The sequence below is a fragment of the Anomaloglossus baeobatrachus genome, chromosome 2 (genome assembly GCF_048569485.1).
Source record: "Anomaloglossus baeobatrachus isolate aAnoBae1 chromosome 2, aAnoBae1.hap1, whole genome shotgun sequence".
Taxonomy (NCBI): Eukaryota; Metazoa; Chordata; class Amphibia; order Anura; family Aromobatidae; genus Anomaloglossus; species Anomaloglossus baeobatrachus.
This window is the reverse complement of record NC_134354.1, coordinates 788,340,127-788,365,686: the sequence shown is the minus strand read 5'-3', so window position 1 is coordinate 788,365,686 and position 25,560 is coordinate 788,340,127. Positions and strand designations below refer to the sequence as shown.

The window sequence follows — 25,560 nt, the reverse complement described above, 5'->3', positions numbered from 1 at the left end:
AGTGACATTTGTAGGACGCAGTCATGGGTCATCTGCACACACCCGAACCAAAATATCCAAGCCCTCTTCACCTCCTGCCGCCTCCAACTCAAAAATATTTCCCGGATCCGTACATTCCTTTCCCAAGAAGCTGCAAAAACCCTAGTGCATGCCCTTATTATCTCCCGCCTGGACTATAGCAACCTCCTGCTCTGTGGCCTCTCTTCCAGCACTCTTGCACCCCTACAATCTATCCTAAACTATTGCTGACTAATCCACCTGTCTACCCCCCCAGTTGTTCCCCCACCTCTCCTCTCTGCCAATCCCTTCACTGGCTTTTTGTTGCCCAACAGCTCCAGTTCAAAACCCTAACCATGACCTACAAAGCCATCCACAACCTGTCTCCTCCATACATCTGTGACCTAGTCTCCCGGTGCCTACCTGCACTTAACCTCAGATCCTCACAAGATCTCCTTCTCTACTCCCCTCTCATCTCCTCTTCCCACCATCGCATGCAAGATTTCTCCCATGCCTTCCCCATGCTCTGGAGTGCTCTACACCAACATATCTGACTATCGCCTATCTTGACAAGCTTCAACAGGAACCTGAAGACCCACCTCTTCCAACAAGCCTACAACCTGCCGTAACCTTCAGTCTGATATAGCGCCGCACAACCAGCTCTACCCTCACCTACTGTATCCTCACCCATCCCTTGTAGACTGTGAGCCCTTGTGGGCAGGGTCCTCTCTCCTCCTGTAGACTGTGAGACCTTGTGGACAGGGTCCTCTCTCCTCCTGTAGACTGTGAAGCACTCGTGGGCAGGGCCCTCTTTCCTCCTGTAGACTGTGAAGCCCTCGTGGGCAGGGTCCTCTCTCCTCCTGTAGACTGTGAGCCCTCGTGGGCAGGGTCCTCTGCCCTCCTGTAGACTCTGAAGCCCTCGTGGGCAGGGCCCTCTCTTCTCCTGTAGACTGTGAAGCCCTCGTCGGCAGGGCCCTCTCTCCTCCTGTAGACTGTGAACCCTCGTGGGAAGGGTCCTCTCTCCTCCTGTAGACTGTGAGCCCTCGCAGGCAGGGTCCTCTCTCCTCCTGTAGAATGTGAAGCCCTCATGGGCAGGGCCCTCTTTCCTCCTGCAGACTGTGAAGCACTCATGGGCAGGGCCCTCTTTCCTCATGTAGACTGTGAAGCCCTCGTGGGCAGGGTCCTCTCTCCTCCTGTAGACTGTGAAGCCCTCGTGGGCAGGGTCCTCTCTCCTCCTGTAGACTGTGAGCCCTTGTGGGCAGGGTCCTCTCTCCTCCTGTAGACTGTGAGCCCTCGTGGGCAGGGTCCTCTCTCCTCCTGTAGACTGTGAGCCCTCGTGGGCAGGGTCCTCTCTCCTCCTGTAGACTGTGAGCCCTCGTGGGCAGGGTCCTCTCTCCTCCTGTAGACTGTGAGCCCTCGTGGGCAGGGTCCTCTATCCTCCTGTAGACTATGACCTCTGTCCTCCTGTACCTGTCTGTTCCTGGTATTGTTTATGATTATTGTACTTGTCTATATTATGTGTATCCCTTTTCACATGTAAAGCTCCATGGAATAAATGGCGCTAAAATAAATAATAATAATAATAATAATAATAATAATTGTGCACCATGAAGAGTCAGGATTGAACCAACAATTGTCAGTATTTTAAGGATCATTTTTATGCTGCTAAATTCAATATATCTTTAATTATTTGACCTGCCTAATTAATACCAACTAAGCACACGTCACTTAATCGTCTTTTAAGACGGATCCAGCAGAAATCAGTTGGGAAAAAAAATATTCAAATTCAAATTTTTAATTTCAAAATTAAAATTCAAAATTTTAAGTTTAAAAAAAAAATGTTTTTTGCAGGATCTGTTTTTTTTTTTTTAAACATTAAAGTCTATGGAAAACAGATCCATTAATGGATTGCTATTTATGTTTCAGTAAGCAAAAAAATGGATCCTTTACAAATGAAAGAAAAAACGTAAAGCGAGAAAGCAATCATGTAACAGATCCATTTTCCATAAACTCAAATGTTAAAAAATCGGATCCTGCAAAAATCAATTTTTTCAAAACTTTGTTTTTGTTTATCAATACACAAAGCAGAGAAATAATACTGAAATCAATCAATGGTTTTTTGGACTAACTGTCAGGACCTATCGGGAGGTCACATGCTGCAGATCACTCATATACAAGAATCAGCTCCAGAAACATGAATATATAGAACTTCCAGCACTGGACGCCCGGCTACAAAGTATCAACATCTGGATAGTCACAAGCATGGGGTAAAATCAACCCATACACAGAGAGCACCTGGAGAACACACATGGAGAACACACATGGAGAACACACATGGAGAACACACATGGAGAACACACATGGAGAACACACATGGACAGCACACATGAAGAACACTCATGGACAACACACATGGATAACACACATGGACAACGCACATGGAGAACACACATGGACAACACACATGAAGAACACACATGGACAGCACACATGAAGAACACACATGGACAGCACACATGAAGAACACACATGGACAACACACATGGAGAACACACATGGAGAACACACATGGAGAACACACATGGACAACACACATGGAGAACACACATGGACAGCACACATGAAGAACACACATGGACAGCACACATGGAGAACACACATGGATAACACACATGAAGAACACACATGGACATCACACATGAAGAACACACATGGACAGCACACATGGAGAACACACATGGATAACACACATGAAGAACACACATGGACATCACACATGAAGAACACACATGGACAGCACACATGAAGAACACACATGGACAACACACATGGAGAACACACATGGACAACACACATGAAGAACACACATGGACATCACACATGAAGAACACACATGGACAGCACACATGGAGAACACACATGGATAACACACATGAAGAACACACATGGACATCACACATGAAGAACACACATGGACAGCACACATGAAGAACACACATGGACAACACACATGGACAACACACATGGACAACACTCATGGAGAACACACATGGACAACACACATGGACAACACACATGGAGAACACACATGGACAGCACACATGAAGAACACTCATGGACAACACACATGGAGAACACACATGGAGAACACACATGGACAGCACACATGAAGAACACTCATGGACAACACACATGGAGAACACACATGGACAACGCACATGGAGAACACACATGGACAACACACATGAAGAACACACATGGACATCACACATGAAGAACACACATGAACAGCACACATGAAGAACACACATGGACAACACACATGGAGAACACACATGGACAACACACATGGAGAACACACATGGATAACACACATGAAGAACACACATGGACATCACACATGAAGAACAGACATGGACAGCACACATGGAGAACACACATGGATAACACACATGAAGAACACACATGGACATCACACATGAAGAACACACATGGACAGCACACATGAAGAACACACATGGACAACACACATGGAGAACACACATGGACAACACACATGAAGAACACTCATGGAGAACACACATGGACAACACACATGGAGAACACACATGGACAACACACATGGAGAACACACATGGACAACACACATGAAGAACACACATGGAGAACACACATGGAGAACACACATGGACAACACACATGAAGAACACACATGGACAACACACATGGAGAACACACATGGACAACACACATGGAGAACACACATGGACAACACACATGGACAACACACATGAAGAACACTCATGGAGAACACACATGGACAACACACATGGAGAACACACATGGACAACACACATGGAGAACACACATGGACAACACACATGGACAACACACATGGAGAACACACATGGAGAACACACATGGAGAACACACATGGACAACACACATGGAGAACACACATGGACAACACACATGGACAACACACATGGAGAACACACATGGAGAACACACATGGAGAACACACATGGAGAACACACCACATGGATAACACACATGGACAACACACATGGACAACACACATGGAGAACACACATGGAGAACACACATGGAGAACACACATGGAGAACACACATGGACAACACACCACATGGATAACACACATGGACAACACACATGGACAACACACATGGAGAACACACATGGAGAACACACATGGACAACACACATGGAGAACACACCACATGGATAACACACATGGAGAACACACATGGAGAACACACATGGAGAACACACATGGATAACACACATGGAGAACACACATGGAGAACACACCACATGGATAACACACATGGACAACACACATGGAGAACACACATGGAGAACACACATGGATAACACACATGGATAACACACATGGAGAACACACATGGATAACACACATGGACAACACACATGGATAACACACCACATGGATAACACACATGGACAACACACATGGAGAACACTCATGGAGAACACACCACATGGATAACACACATGGAGAACACACATGGAGAACACACATGGATAACACACATGGAGAACACACATGGATAACACACATGGAGAACACACATGGATAACACACATGGACAACACACATGGATAACACACCACATGGATAACACACATGGACAACACACATGGAGAACACACATGGAGAACACACCACATGGATAACACACATGGAGAACACACATGGAGAACACACCACATGGATAACACACATGGACAACACACATGGATAACACACATGGATAACACACATGGAGAACACACATGGATAACACACATGGATAACACACATGGACAACACACATGGAGAACACACATGGAGAACACACCACATGGATAACACACATGGAGAACACACATGGATAACACACATGGATAACACACATGGAGAACACACATGGAGAACACACATGGAGAACACACATGGAGAACACACCACATGGATAACACACATGGACAACACACATGGAGAACACACATGGATAACACACATGGAGAACACACATGGAGAACACACATGGATAACACTCATGGAGAACACACATGGATAACACACATGGAGAACACACATGGATAACACACATGGATAACACACATGGAGAACACACATGGATAACACACATGGATAATACTCATGGAGAACACACATGGATAACACACATGGACAACACACATGGAGAACACACATGGAGAACACACATGGAGAACACACATGGAGAACACACATGGAGAACACACATGGACAACACACATGGAGAACACACATGGACAACACACATGGAGAACACACATGGAGAACACACATGGACAACACACATGGAGAACACTCATGGAGAACACACCACATGGATAACACACATGGAGAACACACATGGAGAACACACATGGATAACACACATGGAGAACACACATGGATAACACACATGGAGAACACACATGGATAACACACATGGACAACACACATGGATAACACACCACATGGATAACACACATGGACAACACACATGGAGAACACACATGGAGAACACACCACATGGATAACACACATGGAGAACACACATGGAGAACACACCACATGGATAACACACATGGACAACACACATGGATAACACACATGGATAACACACATGGAGAACACACATGGATAACACACATGGATAACACACATGGACAACACACATGGAGAACACACATGGAGAACACACCACATGGATAACACACATGGAGAACACACATGGATAACACACATGGATAACACACATGGAGAACACACATGGAGAACACACATGGAGAACACACATGGAGAACACACCACATGGATAACACACATGGACAACACACATGGAGAACACACATGGATAACACACATGGAGAACACACATGGAGAACACACATGGATAACACTCATGGAGAACACACATGGATAACACACATGGAGAACACACATGGATAACACACATGGATAACACACATGGAGAACACACATGGATAACACACATGGATAATACTCATGGAGAACACACATGGATAACACACATGGACAACACACATGGAGAACACACATGGAGAACACACATGGAGAACACACATGGAGAACACACATGGAGAACACACATGGACAACACACATGGAGAACACACATGGACAACACACATGGAGAACACACATGGACAACACACATGGAGAACACACATGGAGAACACACATGGAGAACACACATGGAGAACACACATGGAGAACACACATGGAGAACACACATGGACAACACACATGGACAACACACATGGAGAACACACATAGAGAACACACATGGAGAACACACATGGAGAACACACATGGAGAACACACATGGACAACACACATGGAGAACACACATGGAGAACACACATGGACAACACACATGGAGAACACACATGGAGAACACACATGGAGAACACACATGGAGAACACACATGGAGAACACACATGGACAACACACATGGACAACACACATGGAGAACACACATGGAGAACACACCACATGGATAACACACATGGACAACACACATGGACAACACACATGGAGAACACACATGGAGAACACACATGGACAACACACATGGAGAACACACCACATGAATAACACACATGGAGAACACACATGGAGAACACACATGGAGAACACACATGGAGAACACACATGGATAACACACATGGAGAACACACATGGAGAACACACCACATGGATAACACACATGGATAACACACCACATGGATAACACACATGGACAACACACATGGAGAACACTCATGGATAACACACATGGAGAACACACATGGATAACACACATGGAGAACACACATGGATAACACACATGGACAACACACATGGATAACACACCACATGGATAACACACATGGACAACACACATGGAGAACACTCATGGAGAACACACCACATGGATAACACACATGGACAACACACATGGAGAACACACATGGATAACACACATGGAGAACACACATGGATAACACACATGGAGAACACACATGGATAACACACATGGACAACACACATGGATAACACACCACATGGATAACACACATGGACAACACACATGGAGAACACACATGGAGAACACACCACATGGATAACACACATGGACAACACACATGGAGAACACACATGGAGAACACACCACATGGATAACACACATGGACAACACACATGGATAACACACATGGAGAACACACATGGATAACACACATGGAGAACACACATGGATAACACACATGGATAACACACATGGACAACACACATGGAGAACACACATGGAGAACACACCACATGGATAACACACATGGAGAACACACATGGATAACACACATGGATAACACACATGGAGAACACACATGGAGAACACACATGGAGAACACACCACATGGAGAACACACATGGAGAACACACATGGATAACACACATGGAGAACACACATGGAGAACACACATGGATAACACACATGGAGAACACACATGGAGAACACACATGGAGAACACACATGGATAACACACATGGACAACACACATGGAGAACACACATGGATAACACACATGGAGAACACACATGGAGAACACACATGGATAACACTCATGGAGAACACACATGGATAACACACATGGAGAACACACATGGATAACACACATGGATAACACTCATGGAGAACACACATGGATAACACACATGGATAACACTCATGGAGAACACACATGGATAACACACATGGATAATACTCATGGAGAACACACATGGATAACACACATGGACAACACACATGGAGAACACTCATGGATAACACTCATGGAGAACACACATGGATAACACACATGGAGAACACACATGGAGAACACACATGGAGAACACACATGGAGAACACTCATGGAGAACACACATGGATAACACACATGGAGAACACACATGGAGAACACACATGGAGAACACACATGGAGAACACACATGGAGAACACACATGGAGAACACACATGGAGAACACACATGGATAACACTCATGGAGAACACACATGGATAACACTCATGGAGAACACACATGGAGAACACACATGGAGAACACACATGGAGAACACACATGGAGAACACACATGGAGAACACACATGGAGAACACTCATGGAGAACACACATGGATAACACACATGGAGAACACACATGGAGAACACACATGGAGAACACACATGGAGAACACACATGGAGAACACACATGGAGAACACACATGGAGAACACACATGGAGAACACACATGGATAACACTCATGGAGAACACACATGGAGAACACACATGGAGAACACACATGGAGAACACACATGGAGAACACACATGGAGAACACTCATGGAGAACACTCATGGAGAACACACATGGAGAACACACATGGAGAACACACATGGAGAACACTCATGGAGAACACTCATGGATAACACTCATGGAGAACACACATGGAGAACACACATGGATAACACTCATGGAGAACACACATGGATAACACACATGGAGAACACACATGGAGAACACACATGGAGAACACACATGGAGAACACACATGGAGAACACTCATGGAGAACACTCATGGAGAACACTCATGGAGAACACTCATGGAGAACACTCATGGAGAACACACATGGACTCTGATTGCAAACACTGGGGCTGCAGATCTCTGGTATAAAAACAGCCACAAAAACAGAAAAAAGTATAAAAGGCAATAAAACTAGCCCTCTGCCCTCCGCTCACTGACCGTTACTCTGGAGCCTCACTCTACTCGCTGACCGTTACTCTGGAGCCTCACTCCGCTTGCTGACCGTTACTCTGGACCCTCACTCTACTCGCTGACCATTACTCTGGAGCCTCACTCTACTCGCTGACCGTTACTCTGGAGCCTCACTCCGCTTGCTGACCGTTACTCTGGACCCTCACTCTGCTCGCTGACCATTACTCTGGAGCCTCACTCCGCTCGCTGACCGTTACTCTGGAGCCTCACTGCTCGCTGGCCGTTACTCTGGAGCCGCGCTCTGCTCGCTGACCGTTACTTTGGAGCCGCACTGCACTCGCTGACCGTTACTCTGGAGCCTCACTCTACTCGCTGACCATTACTCTGGAGCCTCACTCCGCTCGCTGACCGTTACTCTGGAGCCTCACTCCGCTCGCTGACCGTTACTCTGGAGCCGCCCTCCGCTCGCTGACCGTTACTCTGGAGCCTCACTCCGCTCGCTGACCGTTACTCTGGAGCCGCCCTCCGCTCGCTGACCGTTACTCTGGAGCCTCACTCCGCTCGCTGACCATTACTCTGGAGCCTCACTCTACTCGCTGGCCGTTACTCTGGAGCCTCACTCTACTCGCTGACCATTACTCTGGAGCCTCACTCCGCTCGCTGACCGTTACTCTGGAGCCGCCCTCCGCTCGCTGACCGTTACTCTGGAGCCTCACTCCGCTCGCTGACCGTTACTCTGGAGCCTCACTCCGCTCGCTGACCGTTACTCTCCTCTCTGCCATTATCTCACTTTCTATTGAATTGGTTTGGATGAATATTATGGTAAGGATAAAGTAACTGGTTACCTGGATGCAAGTTGTGGCCTCTGGTCCCCGTGCATATATCGTCACCCCGGTGTCTCCACATCTGCAGCCTCAGTCGTGCGCGCTCTATTATAGGGAATTGTTTTGTGACCTTTACACACCAAGTAAACCAGAATGTCCACATTCACCCCAGGAGCCAAGAAAAGCTCAGCTCAGGGCTACAGAACAGGTCACTGCAATGTCTGCAGCTCCTGCACTGGATACAACGTATCACCACATTCCTGCACCGGATCCCACACTTCCACACTGGATTCTGTCACACTGGTTTGGTGTGTAGAGATCTGGGCAGCCCTTGTGTATGGGGGGGTTGTTACTATAGGCAGAGCCATAGCTGCATCTCCTGCACAGGGCACAGGAGGAGATTCTGATACTGCATTTCCTAATACTCTCTGCAGATCATATTGGGCAAAAAGCATCGAATACCATCTCCACTCCTCTGACCCCTGCATGGCTACTCCATCCACTATAGTATGCAATATACCTTATCACACTCAACCATCACCCACAAACCTCTCTACAGTGCTGCACCACCCTCCATCTCCTCCTCATCTACACCACCCTACCCGTCCTCTCCACAGTGCTGCACCGCCCTACAGCTCCTCATTTATACCACCCTACCCATCCTCTCCACAGTGCTGCACCACCCTACATCTCCTCCTCATTTATACCACCCTACCCGTCCTCTCCACAGTGCTGCAGCACCCTCCATCTCCTCCTCATTTATACCACCCTACCCATCCTCTCCAAAGTGCTGCACCACCCTACATCTCCTCCTCATTTATACCACCCTACCCGTCCTCTCCACAGTGCTGCACCGCCCTACATCTCCTCATTTATACCACCCTACCCATCCTCTCCACAGTGCTGCACTGCCCTCCATCTCCTCCTGATCGACACCACCCTACCCGTCCTCTCCACAGTGCTGCACCGCCCTACATCTCCTCCTCATTTACACCACCCTACCCATCCTCTCCACAGTGCTGCACTGCCCTCCATCTCCTCCTCATTTATACCACCCTACCCATCCTCTCCACAGTGCTGCACCACCCTCCATCTCCTCCTGATCTTCACCACCCTACCCGTCCTCTCCACAGTGCTGCACCGCCCTACATCTCCTCCTCATTTATACCACCCTACCCATCCTCTCCACAGTGCTGCACCACCCTACATCTTCTCCTCATTTATACCACCCTACCCGTCCTCTCCACAGTGCTGCACTGCCCTCTCCACAGTGCTGCAGCACCCTCCATCTCCTCCTCATTTATACCACCCTACCCGTCCTCTCCACAGTGCTGCACTGCCCTCTCCACAGTGCTGCAGCACCCTCCATCTCCTCCTCATCTACACCACTCTACCCATCCTCTCCACAGTGCTGCATCTCCCTACATCTCTCCCTCGCGGGCAGGGTCCTCTCTCCTCCTATACCAGTCTGTTTTGCACTGTTGATGATTGTTGTACGTATACCCTCTTTCACTTGTAAAGCGCCATGGAATAAATGGCGCTATAATAATAAATAATAATAATAATAATAATCTCCTCATCTCTATCACCCTACCCGTCCTCTCCACAGTGCTGCACCGCCCTACATCTCCACCCTCACCTCTGTCTACCATCCTACCTGTCCTCTCCTTACAGCACTCAGATATTTTTTGCTATACAGCACTCAGATAACACTGCCATACAGTACCAAGATAAATATTACCATACATCATTAAGATAGACTTTTTCCATACAGTTTTCCTATAACCACTGCCACCCATGGCCTATATATACCTGGTAAACAGTGCCAAGATATGCTTTGACATTCAGTGCCAAAGTAAACATTGCACTTCTCTGACTTAATAAAAAGCTGTAGACTTTGCCCTGATACATAGTAGTTCTGTAAAAAATAGTGCAATTATAAATAGTGCTGCAAAGTGGGGTGCTCGTATTATTGGGGTGCTTATGTTATATCAGGAAGAACCTATAGACATTCTCCAGATGCCCCGTGTGGGGAGCAAGAAGGAAACGTACAGTAAGGTAACTTGTTAGCAGGATTTACTGCCGATTAATGATGAGCGAGCGCGGCCATGCTCGGGGCCCGGGGCTCGTAATGATGAGGGCGCGCTACGATGCTTGAGTGCTCGTTACTCGAGTTGGACGCTCGGATGTTCTCAATTCGAGTAATGTATACAATGGAAGTCAATGATTGGGCAGTTTTCCTCTCCGCCCGCATACAGCTATAAGCACAGCATTTCCGGAGGAGGGCGGATTTATTTCTTGCACACTCTACATCCAAAAAGGTTTTTTACCCCTAGTGGAAGCCATTCAGAGGCTGCGAAACCATTTTATTTCTTCATAGATTGAACTCTCATGGGCATATAAATGGCAAATATATCATTTGTTGCCCAGAAGAGGCATGATTGATAAATATTAAAGGTTTTGTTTGCTACCAAAGAAGGGTTGCCTTGTCGTGGCTGATGGGCTCTCATGAAGTAGCCAACTTGTACATTAAAGCCCCAATTCATTATGGATGTATAGCTTGTGAATATGCATTTTTTAGCCTTGGAGAGCCACGTTTGATAACTATTAGGTTTATGTTGCTAGGAACGAAAGATTACCTTGTCGTGGCTGGTGGGCTCTCATGAAGTCGCCAACTTTGGCACTAAAACCCTAATTCATTATTACATTTCCATCAGTTTTTTAGTTTGAATACAAAAACATCAGGTTACGATTGTTTTCTTTGTAATGCTAATGATTCTCTGGATTCCCACCCTGCACAGAAACCATTCATCATAGGCAGACAACCCCCCATCAGCCCAAAAGAAAAGCTCTCACCTGAAGCCCCCAAAGATCAATGGGAGCCACACAATGCCCTGAGCAAAGAAAAGAGATAACGTCAATGGCTCTAATGACTGTCCCTGATCAGATCCCTTGTCTCAGGGCCTCATTACTGACCAGAGAATTGTTACCGGCCCTTTAAGAGGGTGAATGGACTCAATAAACTGGAAGCTAAATAAATAGAGAAAAGGAGATGTGCAGTGTGTGTCAGAGGTGGGAGGCTGATGAGGACAGTAATACTTCCCCTCCCCCGTCCCAGGGGCTGTGGGACATGAGCAAACAATGTATCAAGAAAAGGAAAATTCAAAAAACTAACAAAATGTAACAAGTGACATCAAAAGAATTAAAGGGGACGTCAACTCCGACCAACCGCAGCCTCTAGATGGAGCAGGGATTACAGATTCTGAGGGGTCTTTAACTGGGATGTCCCTAAATCCCTTTATCTCCCTTCATGACCTAATGGAGGAACCATTATGGGTCATTCATGGTCACTCCTGGTTCAGGTTATCCTTTGCAAGATGTTCTTATCTTGGGGTGGAGCTGGGGCGGTAAGAAGAAAATTGGATGTGGGACTGTAGGAAATTATCCTAAAGGTCATGAAATAATGGGGACAGAAACACTGGTCCCTTTTTTTCTTGTGGTTGTAAAACCAGGTGTTATAGCAGAAGGGTTTAATTTGGCCGTCAGTTGTGACCCCTATATTTTGTGATCACTCCCCTATCTATCTGTTCTTAAGGGTACTTTACACGCTGCAACCTCGATAGCGATCTCGTTAGCGATGTGAAATTCTACATCGCAAGTGCGATCTTTCCAGCGCGTAAAATAACCTTTGTGCTATCTCAAAAGATCGCACTTGCGATCTAGAATTTCACATCGCTAACGAGATTGCTAGCGAGGTTGCAGTGTGTAAAGTACCCTTTAGTCTTCCCCTGACAGTGTCTGCAAACTCTGGGAGACTTTGACCGTTTAGTTCTCCATCATTACGATCATTTCTGTAGGACCCCTGATGAAGCACAGAACGGGCGAAACGTCGCTACCAACTTATGACTATCATGATTTTAGCATGGTTTTGACTCTGCAGAGCTAGTGCAAGTATGTCATCTCCAAGGTTAGGTCCGAGGGCAGGGGCCTGTTCAGTCGTGCCTCGTTCCGGAGGTCACACCACCATATCTTGGTGTTGCTACCTTCGGGACGCCGCCAGTAATAGTTTCTGCTCTATAGCGTGCAACTGGTTTCTGTGAATGTACTCTGATCAAGTCCCGCTACTCAGTACCTTCTCCCTGACCTCCATTCCTCCTGCCCGGCCTGACCTCCCTGCCCACCTGACCTTGGTCCCGTTCCATATCCTCACCTCCACTTCTTTCTCTGATCATACCTGTTGTAACTGACCTCCGTCCCTCCTGCCCGGTCTATCTTCCCTGTCTTGCTGACCCTGGTCCCATTCAATGTCCAACCTCTGTTCCCTCCTCTGTCTGTACTTGTTCTCCCTGACCTCCATGCCTCCTGCCCAGCCTGACCTCCTTGCCCACCTGACCCTTGTGCCATTGTGTTTCCTCACCTCCACTTCCTCCTATGTGCGTACTTGTTCTCCCTGACCTCCGTACCTCCTGCTCAGCCTGACCTCCCTGTCCTCCTGACCCTGGTCCCATTCCATATCCCGACCTCCGCTCCCTCCCCTGTGCTTACTTGTTCTCCCGACCTCCAACCCCGGTTTTGATAGTTGACTTTGGCTTGCTTACCCCTCGGTACAGACGTGACATCCGGGCACAGACCTTGGCTTATTGACTATGCCTGTGCTTATGTTAGTGACCTCTAGTGGGCCTTTGTCTTACTGCAGTCAGGAGTGCTTCCTCTACCTGAGTCCCAGCGCCCCCTGGTGGTAGCTTTACAATGACGTTCCAAACTGATGAGCGGAATAGGACTAAACTTTGACAGTGAAATCTGCCCTCCGTCTCTTCCTCATTCCATCCAGACAGATGTTATTGTTTTTCTCATAAACTGGGCAAAAGATCAAAGCAAAAAAAATTCAATTGTTTCTTTTTTTGGAAACTGATAAATGCGCAGCTCGAGACAATGTAAGGAGAAGTGTGCAAACAAAGAGCTGAGAAGGGTCCAAGCGAGGAGCTAAAAAATGTAAAAAAAATATCATTTTTTAGAAATCCACAGACAATATTCCAAGGGGTTACCCCCTCCTAGCAAAATAGCCCCCGGCGGGCCGCCCTCCTGCTGGTCCCCTGTGATGGAAACCCTAAAAATGACAGAATTCACCAGAACATTTTTGGAAATTTGTAATGAATAGGATTTGTTACGGATACGTTATCCCGCCTTTCGGAGGATCCTTAATGATAGATTTAGGAGCGAGGATGTGTGGGCGCAGGACTGCGCAGGATGAATGGTCGGGCAGCCATATTTACCATCACTCAGTTTTATCAGGAAAGATACAAATAAGAAATCGCACAAATTCGCTCCTAGTTATTATCACAGAATTTCTGCACTTCCCCTTTAAATCTAAATGTAAAAGTATCAATAATGAAAATATATCAGGAATGAAAAAGTATCAAGAATGAAAAAGTAACAGGAATCAAAACGCATCAAGAATGAAAAAGTAACAGGAATGAAAAAGTATAGCGAATGAAAACGTATCAAGAATGAAAAAGTATCAAGAATGTAAAAGTATCAAGAATAAAAAAGTATCAAGAATGAAAAAGTAACAAGAATGTAAAAGTATCAAGAATAAAAAAGTATCAAGAATAAAAAAGTATCAAGAATGAAAAAGTATCAAGAATGAAAAAGTAACAAGAATGAAAAACTATCAAGAATGTAAAAGTATCAAGAATGAAAAAGTAACAAGAATGGAAAAGTATCAAGAATGAAAAAGTATCAAGAATGAAAAAGTAACAAGAATGAAAACGTATTAAGAATGTAAAAGTAACAAGAATATAAAAGTAACAAGAATGAAAAAGTAACAAGAATGTAAAAGTATCAAGAATGTAAAAGTAACAAGAATGATAAAGTATAGAGAATGAAAAAGTATCAAGAATGAAAAAGTAACAAGAATGAAAAAGTATCAAGAATGAAAAAGTAACAAGAATGCAAAAGTAACAAGAATGAAAAAGTAACAAGAATGAAAAAGTATCAAGAATGAAAAAGTAACAAGAATGAAAAAGTATCAAGAATGAAAAAGTATCAAGAATGAAAAAGTAACAAGGATGAAAAAGTAACAAGAATGAAAAAGTAACAAGGATGAAAAAGTAACAAGAATGTAAAAGTATCAAGAATGAAAAAGTAACAAGGATGAAAAAGTAACAAGAGTGTAAAAGTATCAAGAATGAAAAAGTAACAAGGATGAAAAAGTAACAAGAATGAAAAAGTATAGAGAATGAAAAAGTAACAAGGATGAAAAAGTATCAAGAATGAAAAAGTAACAAGGATGAAAAAGTATCAAGAATGAAAAAGTAACAAGGATGAAAAAGTAACAAGAATGTAAAAGTATCAAGAATGAAAAAGTAACAAGGATGAAAAAGTAACAAGAATGAAAAAGTATAGAGAATGAAAAAGTAACAAGAATGAAAAAGTAACAAGGATGAAAAAGTAACAAGAGTGTAAAAGTATCAAGAATGAAAAAGTAACAAAAATGAAAAAGTAACAAGGATGAAAAAGTAACAAGAATGAAAAAGTATAGAGAATGAAAAAGTAACAAGAATGAAAAAGTAACAAGAATGAAAAAGTATCAAGAATGAAAAAGTAACAAGAATGAAAAAGTAACAAGAATGAAAAAGTAACAAGGATGAAAAAGTAACAAGAGTGTAAAAGTATCAAGAATGAAAAAGTAACAAGGATGAAAAAGTAACAAGAATGAAAAAGTATAGAGAATGAAAAAGTAACAAGAATGAAAAAGTAACAAGAATGAAAAAGTATCAAGAATGAAAAAGTAACAAGAATGAAAAAGTATCAAGAATGAAAAAGTATCAAGAATGAAAAAGTAACAAGAATGAAAAAGTATCAAGAATGAAAAAGTAACAAGAATGAAAAAGTAACAAGAATGAAAAAGTAACAAGAATGAAAAAGTAACAAGAATGAAAAAGTAACGAGACACTCACTGATAAGTGCGGCCCCCACAATGAAGGAGGAGGGGGGGAGCGGGTGGTCGTGAGTCGCCCCCTTGCTGACGGGCATCACATTGGCAGTTGGGGGGCGCCCTGTGTCCCCTCAGTCGCAGCCACACACAGGGACGCCCTGACTGTTCGGACACAGATCTGCTTCTTGCTCACGATTCTTTGTTCTCCTATTTCCCATTTATTCTGCTGACACTTTTCTTTAATGTCAGACGCCCGGAAATACAGGAAGTTTTATTGGTCAGCAGCCGGGGGCAGCCTATAGCGTCAGGGGGTGCGGAGTGTCCTCAGAGGGTCCACATCATCTAACTACAGGATAAGCTGCAGCCACACCTGCCACTAATCTCCATACACATTATATGCTGGCCACTAATCTCCATACACATTATATGCTGGCCACTAATCTCCATACACATTAAATGCTGGTTGTTTTTCTACAGAATAAGTAGTGAAAAGTTACGTTTGTATCAAAGAAACAAAACTGTTACATTGTAACAGAAATTCCCAGCAGCCGGGAAGGAACCTGCCTGAAATAACAGCCAGAAGGTCCATAATGGAGCCGATCACGAGGGGCGACACCGGGGGGTTCCGGGACTATTCCTGGACTATTATCCAGATCTCCGCAGGTTACAAGCGTCGTCAGGAAACAACAGAACGAGTGACGACCAGAAGACGAGCGCCACTGACGACAATGGAGGAAAAGAAGAGCGAGGGCCGGGATATCTGCAGACGACGGCTCCAGCTTAATGTCTATACACGTAGGATGGGGGTCACAGAAGACCCCGGAGGAGAATGGCAAAGTGGACATCATTTCAAATAAAACACCCAAAATGGTCTGGACACAATTGTTGTCCCTTCATCTTAATATTCGGTTTCTCCCTTTCCCCTGTGTAATAAACCCCTTCCATCAGTCGCCTCCTGTCCCCGTCCACAGCTTCTTCCTCCTCTCTCCTGGAATCTCACACTCTGCTTTATAAACGTCTCCAGGTCTCTCATATCTGAAGACGTCTCCTCCCCTCTTTTCTTTTCTTCTCTTCTCTTCTCTTCTTCTCTCTTCTCTTCTCTCTTTTCTTCTCTTTTCTGCTCTCCTCACAATCTTCAGATCTTTCCACGGGTGTGAATGGGGTTTAGATCCGGAGTCCTTGCTTTCTCTTCAGATCTCTCCAGCGCTTTGTTTCCTTCCATTTCTGGGGCTTCTTGAAGAGTTTGGGGTCACTGTCCTGCTGGAGACCCCTGACCTAGGGCGCACCCCCAGCTTTCTGACATCGGGCTCTACATTGCCACCCAGGATCCTTTGGTAATCTTCAGATTTCATGATGTCTTGCACACATTGAAGGCCTCCAGGGCCAGAGGATGCAAGACAACCCCAAACATCTCTGACCTCCACCATGTGTGCCTGTAGGTGCTGTGAACTTTACTTTGTAGCCTCATTCTGTTTTCGGTAAACAGTAGAATGATGTGCTTTACCAAAAGCTTCTATCCTGGTCTCATCTGTGCACAAGACACTTTCCCGGAAAGATTTTGGTTACTCATGTACATTTTGGCTTTTCTGTCTCTGTGTCAGCAGTGGGGTCCTCCTGGGTCTCCTCCATAGTGTTTTTCTGTCTCTGTGTCAACAGTGGGGTCCTCCTGGTCTCCTCCATAGTATTTTTCTGTTTCTGTGTCAGCAGTGGGGTCCTCCTGATCTCCTCCATAATGTGTTTCTGTCTCTGTGTCAGCAGTGGGGTCCTCCTGGGTCTAGTCCATAGCTTTCATGTCATTCAGATGTGGACGGAAAGTTCACGCTGACACAGATTCCCCCTGAGCTGCCACTTGAATTTCTCTGGACCTTAATTGGGACTTATCCTCCATCCGGACTATCTTGTATTATACCCTTTCATCAATTTTTCTCTGCCGTCCACATCCTAGAAGATTAGCTACAGCGCCATGGGTTGTACACTTCTTCATTATGTTACACACAGTGGACAAAGGAACATCAAGATCTCTGGAGATGGACTTGTAACCTTGAGATTGTTGATATTTTTTTTCAATTTTGGTTCATCCTCAGACCGTTCTCTTCTCCTCTGTCTGTTCTCCATGCTTAGTGCAGCACACACAGACACACAATGCAAAGATGGAGTCAACTTCTCCCCTTTTTATCTGGTTTAGGTGTGATTTTCATATTGCCCACACCTATTACTTGCCAAAGGGGAGTTTAAATTAGCATCACTGTTGGAAAAAAGTTAATTACTCACAATTTTGGAAAAATGCCAACAATTGTGTCCGGACAATTTTTGAGTGACATTTTGTCCAATTTGCCTTTTTTCCTCGTTTTTGTTTGTGTTGTTCCAACACACACACACAAAAATAAATAAGTGAATAAGAAAATGTGTAATTGCAATAATTATATGGAGAAAAACTTCAATTTCTGTAATAGTTTTAAGGGCGCCAATACTTTCCTTCAGGACTCTATGTAATGTGAATGAGCAAAACTAGTAGTAATGACACATCAGCAATCACTCTGCATATCTGTCACATCATCATCTATTACTCCCTGTTATCAGCCATTACTGGGGGAGGAGATGTAGGATAGGTGAGTACAATCTATTACTCCCTGTTATCAGCCATTACAGGGGGAGGAGATGTAGGACAGGTGAGTACAATCTATTACTCCCTGTTATCAGCCGTTACTGGGGAGGAGACTGTAGGACAGGTGAGTACAATCTATTACTCCCTGTTATCAGCCATTACTGGGGGAGGAGATGTAGGACAGGTGACTACAATCTATTGCTCCCTGTTATCAGCCATTACTGGAGGAGGAGACTGTAGGACAGGTGACTACAATCTATTGCTCCCTGTTATCAGCCATTACTGGAGGAGGAGACTGTAGGACAGGTGACTACAATCTATTACTCCCTGTTATTAGCCATTACTGGAGGAGGAGACTGTAGGACAGGTGACTACAATCTATTGCTCCCTATTATCAGCCATTACTGGAGGAGGAGACTGTAGGACAGGTGACTACAATCTATTACTCCTTGTTATCAGCCGTTACTGGGGGAGGAGACTGTAGTACAGGTGAGTACAGTTTTTCTCGCTGTTATCAGCCATTTCTGGGGGAGGAGTTAGGACAGGTGAGTACAATCTATTACTCCCTGTTATCAGCCATTACTGGGGGAGGAGACTGTAGGACAGGTGAGTACAGTTTTTCTCGCTGTTATCAGCCATTACTGGGGGAGGAGATGTAGGACAGGTGAGTACAGTTTTTCTCGATGTTATCAGCCATTACTTGGGGAGGAGTTAGGACAGGTGCGTACAATCTATTACTCCCTGTTATCAGCCATTACTGGGGGAGGAGACTGTAGGACAGGTGAGTACAGTTTTTCTCGCTGTTATCAGCCATTACTGGGGGAGGAGATGTAGGACAGGTGAGTACAGTTTTTCTCGCTGTTATCAGCCATTACTGGGGGAGGAGATGTAGGACAGGTGAGTACAGTTTTTCTCGATGTTATCAGCCATTACTTGGGGAGGAGTTAGGACAGGTGAGTACAATCTATTACTCCCTGTTATCAGCCATTACTAGGGGAGGAGATGTAGGACAGGTGAGTACAGTTTTTCTCGCTGTTATCAGTATGTGTTCTGCACTTTTTTTCTCCATATTTTTATTGTTATTTGTATATAATTCGGGTCTCATATTTTGCCGCTTTCCCCGTCCTCATTGTATATTCTCTATCCGGTAGTTTCTCGGTGTGTTCTCGCCTGTCGTTGGCAGTTTCTCGGTGTGTTCTCGCCTGTCGTTGGCAGTTTCTCGGTGTATTCTCGTTTGTCGTTGGCAGTTTCTCGGTGTATTCTCGTTTGTCGTTGGCAGTTTCTCGGTGTGTCCTCGTTTGTCGTTGGCAGTTTCTCGGTGTGTTCTCGCCTGTCGTTGGCAGTTTCTCGGTGTGTTCTCGCCTGTCGTTGGCAGTTTCTCGGTGTGTTCTCGCCTGTCGTCGGCAGTTTCTCGGTGTGTTCTCACCTGTCGTTGGCAGTTTCTCGGTGTGTTCTCGCCTGTCGTTGGCAGTTTCTCGGTGTGTTCTCGTTTGTCGTTGGCACTTTCTCGGTGTGTCCTCGTTTGTCGTTGGCAGTTTCTCGGTGTATTCTCGCCTGTCGTTGGCAGTTTCTCGGTGTGTTCTCGCCTGTCGTTGGCAGTTTCTCGGTGTGTTCTCGCCTGTCGTTGGCAGTTTCTCGGTGTGTTCTCGCCTGTCGTTGGCAGTTTCTCGGTGTGTTCTCGTTTGTCGTTGGCAGTTTCTCGGTGTGTCCTCGTTTGTCGTTGGCAGTTTCTCGGTGTATTCTCGCCTGTCGTTGGCAGTTTCTCGGTGTGTTCTCGCCTGTCGTTGGCAGTTTCTCGGTGTGTTCTCGCCTGTCGTTGGCAGTTTCTCGGTGTGTTCTCGCCTGTCGTTGGCAGTTTCTCGGTGTGTTCTCGCCTGTCGTTGGCAGTTTCTCGGTGTGTTCTCGTTTGTCGTTGGCAGTTTCTCGGTGTGTCCTCGTTTGTCGTTGGCAGTTTCTCGGTGTATTCTCGCCTGTCGTTGGCAGTTTCTCGGTGTGTTCTCGCCTGTCGTTGTCAGTTTCTCGGTGTGTTCTCGCCTGTCGTTGGCAGTTTCTCGGTGTGTTCTCGCCTGTCGTTGGCAGTTTCTCGGTGTGTTCTCGCCTGTCATTGGCAGTTTCTCGGTGTGTTCTCGCCTGTCGTTGGCAGTTTCTCGGTGTGTTCTCGCCTGTTGTTGGCAGTTTCTCGGTGTATTCTCGCCTGTCGTTGGCAGTTTCTCGGTGTATTCTCGCCTGTCGTTGGCAGTTTCTCGGTGTGTTCTCGCCTGTCGTTAGCAGTTTCTCGCTGTGTTCTCGTTTGTCGTTGGCAGTTTCTCGGTGTATCCTCGCCTGTCGTTCTCTTCAGGGCTCCTCCATTTCTTGCTTTGTGTTTGTAAATCTTTTATCTGTTTTATGATACACGCATCCAGATAAATAAATAAATTTGCCGGCCATTCTAAAGAAGGGGGCGCTGTTGCATTGATCTGTATGGACAGATCTTGCCGGCTGTGGTGGTGAGGAGCGGTACTGCAGGTGTTACATGTTCTGTATTTGGACTGTGAAGCGGCTGCAGAGAGGGGAGATCACTCCCAACATCTCCGAGCGCAGATAGGAGCTGTAGTGTCCGAGGACCAGCGCTGTGTGTGGGGGGGCAACAACAGAGCTTAGCTTTATATGGCTACGTTCACACACCGTTTTTTTGACGCTGCGTTTTTGGCCGCTAAAAACGCACAAAAACGCACCCGCTTCAACAAACGCGGCAAAACGCATGCATTTTTACCGCAATTTGGTGCGTTTTTGGCTGCGTTTTGCTGCGTTTTTGATCTCTGCGTTTTTCTGCGTTTTTCCAATGCATTGCATGGGGGGAAAACGCAGAAAAACGCAGGAAAGAATTGACATGTCCATTTTTTTTTTAAGCTCAAAAACGCAGCTTTAGGGTAAGTTCACACAGTGCGTTTTTCGCGGCTTTTTTGCGCAGTTTTCGGGTGTGTTTTTGCTCAGAAAACTGCATGACTTTGCTTCCCCAGCAAAGTCTATGAGTTTTCATTTTTGCTGTCTGCACACAGCGTTTTTTTTTCAGCTGCGTTTTTTGTGGTGCCACAAAAACGCAGCATGTCAATTATTCCCGCGTTTTTCACTGCGCTTTTCATTCATTGAGTGCAATGGGATGTTGAAAGACGCAATAAGAAACGCAAATAGCTGCGTTTTGGTGCGTTTCTAAGACCAAAAACGCAGCTATAAACGCAGGAGGTGGCAGTAAAGTGACGTGTACAGGAAGAGGATTCCTTCTGTCAGTAAACACAGAAGCGTGAATCCTCCCGGTACCGTCACCGCCGCTTCCACCTCCCGTCCTGTGCATGTATGCTGCCGTGCGGCGCCATGTCCGGGCAGGAGGTGGAGGCAGCTGCGAAATCAAAAGTGAACAGTAGGAAAAAAAAAAAGTCATACTCACCTGTCTGCAGGGTCCCGGTGCCATGCCCGCTCCCAGCTCCTCTCACGGTATCGCCGCTCCGGGTGTGTGCAGTCTCCCCGGGTATGTATGCCTGCAGGATGCAGGACCTGGCGATGGATCACCTGATGCAGTCACCTGACGCGTCAGCTGATCGTAAGTCTCGGGCTGACGCTAGCGGCCGGCCGGTTTAACCTGTCAGCGGATGCGTCAGGAGACTTCATCCCTGATTACCAGCAGCTCCTGCAGCGATCGGACGGGATCAGACTCCTCCAGGAGCTGCCGGTAATCAGCACATAAGTGAGTATTTTTTTTTTTTTTTTTTTGCACCGATGCATCTGCTGATTGTATAAACGTCTTTTATACAATCAGCTGATGTGTGATGTGATTCAGGCACTTGATCCTGACACATCATCTGATCACTTTGCCTTCCAGCAAACCGATCAGATGATATTGGATCCGGATTGGACGGCGCGGGACCCTAATCCAGGATTACTGCGGAGGGGGGTTCTTTATTTCAATAAAGATGGAGTCACTAATTGTGTTGTGTTTTATTTCTAATAAAAATATTTTTCTGTGTGTTGTGGTTTTTTTTATCTTTACTAGAAATTCATGGTGGCCATGTCTAATATTGGCGTGACACCATGAATTTCGGGCTTAGGGCCAGCTGATTATACACAGCTAGCCCTAACCCCATTATTACCCAGTGAGCCACCCGGCATCAGGGCAGCTGGAAGAGTTGGATACAGCGCCAGAAGATGGCTGCGGACTGCAATTCGCAGCGGGGGTGCCCAGAAAGCATGGGCACCCTGCACTGTGGATTCCAATCCCCAGCTGCCTAGTTGTACCTGGCTGGACACAAAAATTAGGCGAAGCTCACGTCATTTTTTTTTAATTATTTCATGAAATTCATGAAATAATTAAAAACAAAGGGCTTCTCTATATTTTTGGTTCCCAGCCGGGTACAAATAGGCAGCTGGGGGTTGGGGGCAGCCCGTACCTGCCTGCTGTACCCAGCTAGCATACAAAAATATGGCGAAGCCCACGTCATTTTTTTTGTTTGGGGGGGCAAAGAAATCCTGCATACAGTCCTGGAAGGAGGATGCTGAGCCTTGTAGTTCGACAGCTGCTGTCTGCTCTCCTGCATACACTATTGGATGGAGGATGCTGAGCCTTGTAGTTCGACAGCTGCTGTCTGCTCTCCTGCATACACTATTGGATGGAGGATGCTGAGCCTTGTAGTTCTGCAGCTGCTGTCTGCTCTCCTGCATACACTATTGGATGGAGTATCCTGAGCCTTGTAATTCTGCAGCTGCTGTCTGCTCTCCTGCATACTCTATTGGATGGAGTATCCTGAGCCTTGTAATTCTGCAGCTGTCTGCTCTCCTGCATACACTAGTGGAGAATGAAGAACATATTGAAGAAGGAAATGACATCAGACCTTTTTTTTTTTGTTCACTGATAAAAAATGCATAAAGACGCAGTGAGCAAAACGCAGCAAAAAATGCATCAAATCGCGGCAAAAACGCAGCATCAAAAAAACGCAGTGTGTGAACCTAGCCTAAAAAAAAAATTGTGTGCGGACATCAAAATTGAAAACTCATAGACTTTGCTGGGGAAGCAAAGTCATGCAGTTTTGAGGCCAAAAACGCACCCGAAAAACACGCAAAAACGCCGTGAAAAACGCACTGTGCGCACATAGCCTATATCAGTGGTGAAGACAATACTCATTACACCTGTGCTGTGCACACACCGCACTATGTGGTCTCCGGAAACAATGGACGAGCCGCAAATGTCTCCTGGTAATGATATCAGTCACAAAAAATTCGCAAACTGCAGAAGAGTGGGGCCCAAAGTACGAGAGAACACCAAAAATCACCAAAAATCACCAAAATCACCAAAAATCACCAAAATCACCAAAAAACAAAAAACACACCAAAAATCACCAAAATACACCAAAAAAACTACCAACAATCACCAAAAAACACCCCATGAACCCCCATCACAGCCACATAAAATGAGCTCAGGAGTGACACCTGCTGGAGGTGGAGAGCAGAGCGCATTATATATTATTCCATTTGTGACAGAGAAGGGAAAAACCTGCAGATGTGTCTGTATAGAGAGCGGAGGGAAAAACCTGCAGATGTGTCTATATAGAGAGCGGAGGGAAAAACCTGCAGATGTGTCTGTATAGAGAGCGGAGGGAAAAACCTGCAGATGTGTCTATATAGAGGGCAGAGGGAAAAACCTGCAGATGTGTCTTTATAGAGGGCAGAGGGAAAAACCTGCAGATGTGTCTTTATAGAGAGCGGAGGGGAAAACCTGCAGATGTGTCTGTATAGAGAGCAGAGGGAAAAACCTGCAGATGTGTTTATTGACAGCGGAGAGAAACTTCCAACCCGTGTATTGTACCCAGCACCCCCTGTATTGTCCGCGCCTCTTACCTATCATGTAGCCGGGGGGAGCAGCTCCAGGGAATATGGACTGTAAACTGGAGGTGCAGCACAGACTCCTGCAGCCACGGCTCCCCGCACTCACCGTCCTCATCGATCCCCGCGATCCATCACATTCCATGAAAAGTGAAAGTTCTCTTCGCGGGGAGGAGCCGGGATTCCTGATGCAACATCATAATTACACAGCAGCCGTGTATTTCTGTCCACGCGGCCGCCGCAGCCTCAGATTAGGGAGAAGTCTAATGACAGGGGCTGAATGTGGAGCCATGAGGATAAATAAATACAAGGCAGAGTCCCGGGGCGTGAGCGCAGGACAGGACGGGCGGAGGCTGGAGCCGCTCCAGAAACCCACACACCAGGAAAACACCACACAGAACAGCACAAGGAGCTCTGCTACCTGACAGTGAATGGAAAGTCAGCACAAACAAGAGGGGGAAATGAGTGTGATGGTGGGATATGATGGGTTGTGTATGTTCAGATGTTGGGAGTGTTGCCTTGTATGTACATTGTCCT

General features: G+C 45.8%; 1 protein-coding gene across 3 annotated transcripts in view; it reads right to left on the bottom strand.

The window, feature by feature from the left end:
- The window catches only part of SLCO2B1 (solute carrier organic anion transporter family member 2B1), a 185,305-nt gene extending 160,026 nt beyond the window's left edge, over positions 1-25,279 (bottom strand). For 2 of the 3 annotated variants that reach the window (XM_075337645.1, XM_075337648.1), the window contains exon 1: positions 16,591-16,785. The gene's annotated coding sequence lies outside the window, so the exon portion shown is untranslated. Of the gene's footprint in view, positions 1-16,590; positions 16,786-25,038 lie in introns of those variants that run through there. The other variant, XM_075337646.1, reaches the window with a different exon arrangement.
- Between the last annotated feature and the right edge of the window lie 281 nt (positions 25,280-25,560).